At 55.1% G+C, this 6746-nt stretch overlaps 1 pseudogene; it reads left to right on the top strand.

The window, feature by feature from the left end:
* The window catches only part of LOC101640406, a 25178-nt pseudogene extending 21602 nt beyond the window's left edge, over positions 1–3576 (top strand).
* The last annotated feature ends 3170 nt before the right edge of the window (positions 3577–6746 follow it).

Below are 6746 nucleotides of genomic sequence, written 5' to 3'. Positions count from 1 at the left end.
TCTCCTTCGCACCTCCAAATGAGGTCATCAAGCTGCGGCCTTATTGACAGGCTAAACCCCTTCACTCTGAATAGTCTCAAGTTGACAGTAGATTATGTACTGCAACAGATGGAGTAAAGCTTCTGAGTCCTTCATGAGCTGATGGGGCAGAAAATGCGTGTCGAATGAGTGAAGGAATGACGGATGGACGTAACAAAAGTCGTGTCTGTTGGAAAGGTTTGGGACACTGGTGAGTCTTGCCCAGCTCACCTTGGAGAACCAAACCGTCAACAGAGCTGGCAGGCCCCTTAGAGACAAGTACAGAGCCAGTATCAGAGGGCATCTGCCCCCAACCCCCCACCCCCAATCCTGCTAGAGACTTAGAGTCCCAGGTCCTGGCTTGGATCCCTGAATGAGAACCTTTACAACGACTCGTGGGAGCCTAAAGGGAAAGCCAGAGGGAGATAGGTGTTGAGCAACTGAGAGAATGGATAGAAGTTGGCGTCCACAGATTACAGAACCTACAGGCAAGCCGCAGCCCAGCAAGGCTACAGTGCTTACACCGGCCAGCCACTCAAGGATATGCACAAAGCACCCAGCAGGCCTGTGGGCAACAAAGTTATGGAACCTGTGGACCTATGGTACTGATGCCAGCTAGACCCAGGCTCACACCACTGCAACCTATGGGCAGGCGGCCTAGGCAACCTCTTACGGATGCCTCCGACTGGTTATGGTACTCCAGCTGCCCCACAGACCTACAGCCGGCTTGTCCAAGGCCAAGGCACTGCTGCCTATGATGCCACCATGGCAACGGTGACCACCACCCAGGCCTCTTATGCTGCTCCGTCTGTATACGGGCCTCAGCCTGCCTCCCCAGCATATGGACAGCAGCCAGCCACCACTGCACCTGCAGGACCACAGGATGGCAGCAAGTCTGCTGAGCCCAGCGAACCTCAACCAACACAGGAGGCTAGAACCGGCCCAGCGTGGGCTGCGGACAGAGGCACTGCAGTTACCCCCAGGTGCCTGAGAGCTACCTCATGCAGGCAGTCACCGTGCCTCTGCCCATCCTCCTACCAGTGCCTCTTCTTCCCAGGCCACTGGCTCTGATCAGAGTAGTTACGCTCAGCAGAACACCTACAGACAGCTGGGCAGCTCCGGGCAGCAGAGCAGCTATGGACAGCAGCTGCCCACTAGCCACCTCCCACCCCCACCCCCACTGGCTCTTACAGTCAGGCCAGCAGAGCAGCCGCCAGGGGCAGCAGAGCCCATTCTGACGGTAGCATGGGCGTTTATGGGCAGGAGTCTGGGGGATCTTCCAGTCCAGGAGAGAACAAGCGCATGAGTGGCCCGGATGACCCCGGCAGGGGAAGAGGAGGATTTGATGGTGGAGGCATGCACAGAACTTGGGGGAAACGAGGAGGACACGGTGGAAGGGGCAGCGCTGCAGAGCAAGGGGGCTTCAATAAGCCTGGTGGGGGGGGGGGGCGTGGATGAAGGACCAGATGTTAATGCAGGCCCACCTGTCTGTCCCTGACAAGAGTGCGATTTACGTGGAGGGATCAAAGGACAATACGGCATGTAACTATCGGACAGACTGCTTTCAGCGGGGTGGGTGCTTAAGATGAATCAGAGAACTGGCAGCCCACCATCCAGCTCCGCCTGCATGAGGAGACCCCGAAGCCCAAAGACAATGTTGCGGTGTCCACGGTGTCCACGAAGACCCGCAGACGGCCAAGGTGCCCGGGAGGGGAGTGGTTTGATGGAAAAGATTTCCAAGGGAGCAAACTTCAAGAAGCCGCCCAGAAACAGCATGTGGGGTGGAATGCCACCCCGAGAGGGCAGAGACATGCCACCGCCCTCGGAGTAGGTCCTGGTGGGCCGACGGGTCACAGGGAAGTGGTGGAGGAGACCGAGGAGGCTTGCCCCGCCGCGAGGACCCCGTGGCTCCTGAGGGGACCCCTCTGAGGGAGGAAATGTCTGCCACCGAGCTGGCAATGGGCAGTGCCCCCACCGGGTTGTGGGAACCAGACCTTAGCCTGCGCAGCACGCTTCCTCCCACCCCCAGGCGGTGCCCGTGGCAGAGGCGGCCCCGGCGGCATGCAGGGCGGGAGAGGTGGCCTCGTGCTCCGTGGTGGTCTCGGTGGAAAGTTCAGAGGTGGCTGTGGTGGAGACAGTGGTGCCTTCTGTGGTGATGGAGGCATGGACCAGGTGGCTTTGGCGGAGGAAGACGAGGTGGTCTCGGGAGCGGCCCCTGGACCACTGAGGGAACAGGTGGGAGGAGGAGAGGCAGGCGCGGGGCATGGACCCGGGAACCTGGAAAAAGCCCAGTCTGCCACCACGCCCAGCAGAGCTGCGAGGACTACCAGACTGATTCTTGAAACCAGCAAATGTTTAGAATTTATTATTCCCTATTTATATTGTTGGCCACAACATTATGATTATTCCTTGTTTGCGCTTCACCCCGACCCACCTTCAGCTAGCCCCCTGGCCCACACCACCTTGCTGGCAGGCTCGGCCTCAGCTTCCTGGCTCTTTCCTTTGGCTCCCAGGTTTCTGCAAGGAGCTGGCCCTCCCCCTGGTGGCAGCAGGAAGGCATAGCCGGCCCCGAGTGTGCAGGAAGGAGACCTGGCTCCAGGTTAACATTAAGGAACACGGTTAGGGTAGGGGTGGAGGGTAGAGGTAAAAGGGCAGGGGTAAGGGAGAGGTGGTGGCGGGGAGGAGGTTGGGGGCAAGGTTATGGTGAAAAGCACTTGCTTTGGAGAAAGCTGCCTGAATTCAAATCGGGGCCACACCATATTCCGTGAACATTGCCTGGGTCCCCTAAGGACCTTCTCTAAGTCCCATTTCCTCACCTGTAACATGGGGATAACAGTAAAGGTGCCCACCTGACCAAGTCACTCTGAGGAGTCCAAAGGAGGGTGCTTGTAAATTGCTCTTAGCACAGCAGTTGAGCGGCAAAGGCGATGGGGAAGGCCCCTGGTGTGAGTTCTCATCTCTCCACCAGCCTCCTGGCCAGATGTGAGCTCAGCTCAGGCCCAGCTAAAGCCCTGAACATCAGCCCTCCTACCCTCACCCCTACATAAGGGTCTGCGAGACTACCTAGCCCACCCTTCTTGCACAGGTGGGGAGATGGACGTCCTGGGAGGGAACGTTGTAAAACCATCTATACCCTAGTGGCGGTAGTGAGGTGCCCTGTCCTTGCTGCCAGGGGATTCCAATGGTTGGGTCTCCAGACAGGGGTGACTCTGGGGCTCAGGAAGCGAGGAAAGACCATTCTGAAGTTAGAACCGCCTGGGCTCATAGCTGGTCCAGCCACAGTCTGGTCAGACAAACTCGGACAAGTGACCAGGTGCTCCGGACCCGTGGCCATCCTTCCTGGACTGTGGTGAAGTCACAGGTGATGGTGAAGCCCTCAGCAGGTCAGAGGCTGGCTAGGGTTGAATGGGGTCCCTATGGAAATTGTTAGGCGCTCTGGTGGCATAGTGGGTTACACATTGGGCTGTGAACTGCTGGGTCAGCGGTTCAAAACTACCAGCCACTCCATGGGAGAAAGTTGAGGGTTTTCATTCCTGGAAAGGTTTACAGTCTCAGAACCTCACAGGGACAGTTCAACCCTGCCCTACAGGGTTGCTGTGAGTCAGAAGGGCTGTGCGTTTGGAGTTTGGGGAGAAGTTATGTTGAAGTCCTAATTTTTGTCCCTGTGATACTCTTTGGGATCAGCATTTTCTTTTGTCACGTTAATGAGGCAGTGCCAGGCTAGGGTGGGTCCTAAACCTAGTCACTTTTGAGATGTGTCCTATAAAAACAGCAGCATAGACTGAAACACAACCATGCAGGGGAGGCACCATCTGTAAGCAAACAGACACCAAGGATCATGAGACCGAGGCTGGAAGAGAGGGAGAGAAGGAATCAACATAGCCCAGACTCTGAGTCGCACTTTTGGCTTCCAGAATTCTGAGAAAAATTAATTCCTGTTCTTCAAGGTCCCCCGCTTGTGGTAGTAACAGAGACAGCTGGGTGAGTACGGAAGTGGCCACCACACCTAGGACCCAGGGTGGTGGGGTCTCTGTACAGCCTGGGCAAGGCTATGGTGCCGAGATAAGGGAGTAGGAGGGACAAGGACCACTGACCAGGTCGGAGCATTGTCTCCATTCAGACAAGCATACAGTGAATGAACCGAATTCTGCTTTGAAACCATGGAGCCCCGTGCCTTGACCACTGCATGGTTTTCAGAAGTGCTGGCCCCTCAGGCTGCTGTCTCACAGCCAGGAGGGTCGAGGTGGGCCCAGAGCAGGCGCCACCAATCCCCGCCCCCCCCACCCCCCCACCCCCCCCGGGCTTTTACCCTGGAGCCTGAAGCTGGCTTTACTGGCAGGCCCTTCAAAGAGTAACCTCTCATCTAATGACCCTCAGCTCTTACCAAGGGTGAAGCTCAGTCCCCAAGAACCCCCTGTGGGCCCGGATGACCTGGGCAGCTCGGCCAGAAGCACGTTGACTTTCCTTCTGGGATGTAAAGAAAAGGAGGAATTAAGAGCAGGTAAGGTGACTAACCCCGGGCCAGCAGCCGCAGTTACAGACTCCCCTCCTAGCTGAAAGCTTGACATCTTAAACCCTGTAGTAGTCACATAATCTGGTGTCAATTTGAGAGGATTACGATGAAGAGGTGGAGTCTGGCCTGTTGTGTTAGTCTGGGTACATTAGAGAAACAAATCCACAGAAACTCATGTATAAGAGAGAGTTTTATATAAAGGATAAGTGCACATCAAGAAAACATACCAACCCAGTGCTGCCCAAGCCCACAAATCCAACATTAGCCCATATGCCCCGACACCAATCCACAAAGTCCTCCTCCATCTCACAAAAGACAAGCAATGACGCCAACTACAGGAGGAAAGCCGAATCAGTGAATGTGTAAGCATCATAGTGCTGGCAGGGGTCTCCACGTGGCTGCTCCAGCACTCAGGGCTGCATCGGGGTAGGTCCATGTGGTTTCTCCTTGGGGGTGTCTTGCAGGAAGTGAACCTTGCCAGCTGGAGCAGGGACTGGCTAAAGCAGCTGCACCCTGGTCTGACCATCACAAAGCAAGAGACCTGAGAACTAGAAAGATGAGGCTCACCAAGCCATTTATCTCTCTGCCCTTCAATTAACCCCACATGTGTTTATTGGCCAGGTTGGCACAATAAACTTTAACTATATCACCTGCCAATCAAGATATAACCAATGAGACCTCTGAGTGGGCATGGCCTTCTCCTGAGAATTCTGGGAATTCCTTCTTGGAGGTGGGAGACAAGATATCTCTCTCCACTCACTCCCTGAGAGATGCTCTACTGACAAGACCTGTGGTGCTATGCCCTGGGAGGTAGAGAGGCCACAGGGACCTACCCTGTGGAGCCAGAGAAGCCACGTAGAGACCCCTGAGTGCTGAGATGCTTACAACGCCAATGGATCCACAAGACTTCCAACCCACTGGCCTATGATCCTCCTGCATTTGGCATCATTGCATGTGTTTCGTGAGTCTGAAGAGGACTTTATAGATTGATATTGGACATATGGGCTAATATCGGACTTAGGGGCTGGGCTGGGACATTTTCTCAATACTCAATTGCTCTTGTACATAAATCTCTTTCTTATATACACATGAGTGTCTATGAATTTGTTTCTCTAGTCTACCCAGACTAACACAACCCCACTCAGAGACACCCAGAAAGAAAGGCCCAGCAATCTACTTCCCAAAGGTTCCCAATCTTTCAGTCCCTATGGAGCAATCCTACTCTGCACACGTGAGGTAAGCAAGCCAGCAGTCCAGTGCTTACCCATTGGCACCGCAGGCTCGCTGCAGAATCATGATGCTGTTGTGAGGTGCCAGGGGAGGTTCGGCGAGGTTCCATGCGGGGAAGCTCCATCTACAAGTCATGCGTCTGCGCTGGTTCACGGCAGCTCTCTGTCCAACAGGACAAAACACTAACTGGTTCTGTGCCATCCTGGCAAGCTACGGTGGCTGTCTTTGAGTCCATTGGCACAGCCCCGGGGTCATCCATCTCACCGATGGTCTCCTCTTGCTCATTGACCCTCCCCCAAGCATGGTGTCCTTCCTTCTCCAGAGACTGCTCCCTCCTGATAACCCTTCCAAAGGACACGACAGAGTCTCGTCTTCGGAGTGTTCTGGCACCATTTCTTCCAAGGCAGATTCGTTTGTTCTTCTGGCAGGCCGTGGTATATTTAATAACCTTCGCTCACACCGTACTCCTCATCGCTACTGTGGATTGTGTGTGTGCTCTGCACCGGGCCCTCGGCTCCATAGCCCTTCTCTCATGAAGCTCACCAGCCAGCGCCCGGGAGGTTGGACATTATTGTCCCCGTGTCACTGCAGAGGGCGCAGAGATCCAGAGAGATGACGTGAACTGTCCCAAACTCCTCAGCACGAAACCAGGATCCAAGCACAGGTGGGTCAGCTCCATGAACGCACCTGGCTCTGGAGGGGCTTCAGTCTCTCGACAGCTGCTGAGCAAAGTCAGGAGGAAACTCAGCTAGGAGGGGGGTGGAGAGGACTTGAGAAAGGAGCCTGATATAGACCAATGGTATTGGGCTTCTTGGCTAGGTTGCACATAGCTATCTTTGCCTAACACCCTCTTTTCTATCCACAGCTCACTGCTTTCCTTAGGTAACTCCTAAAACCCCACTTCATGGGGGCTGGGAACCAGCCTTCATTAGAGGTAGCAGAATGACCCAGCCCTGGTCAATCAGTGTAAGTCTTTCCTCCCAGC

This window comes from Echinops telfairi, unplaced genomic scaffold (assembly GCF_000313985.2).
Source record: "Echinops telfairi isolate 266 unplaced genomic scaffold, ASM31398v2 ScPeMD7_7410;HRSCAF=8448, whole genome shotgun sequence".
Lineage (NCBI taxonomy): Eukaryota > Metazoa > Chordata > Mammalia > Afrosoricida > Tenrecidae > Echinops > Echinops telfairi.
The sequence above is the reverse complement of the archived record's forward strand: the minus strand, read 5'-3'. Positions and strand labels throughout refer to the sequence as shown.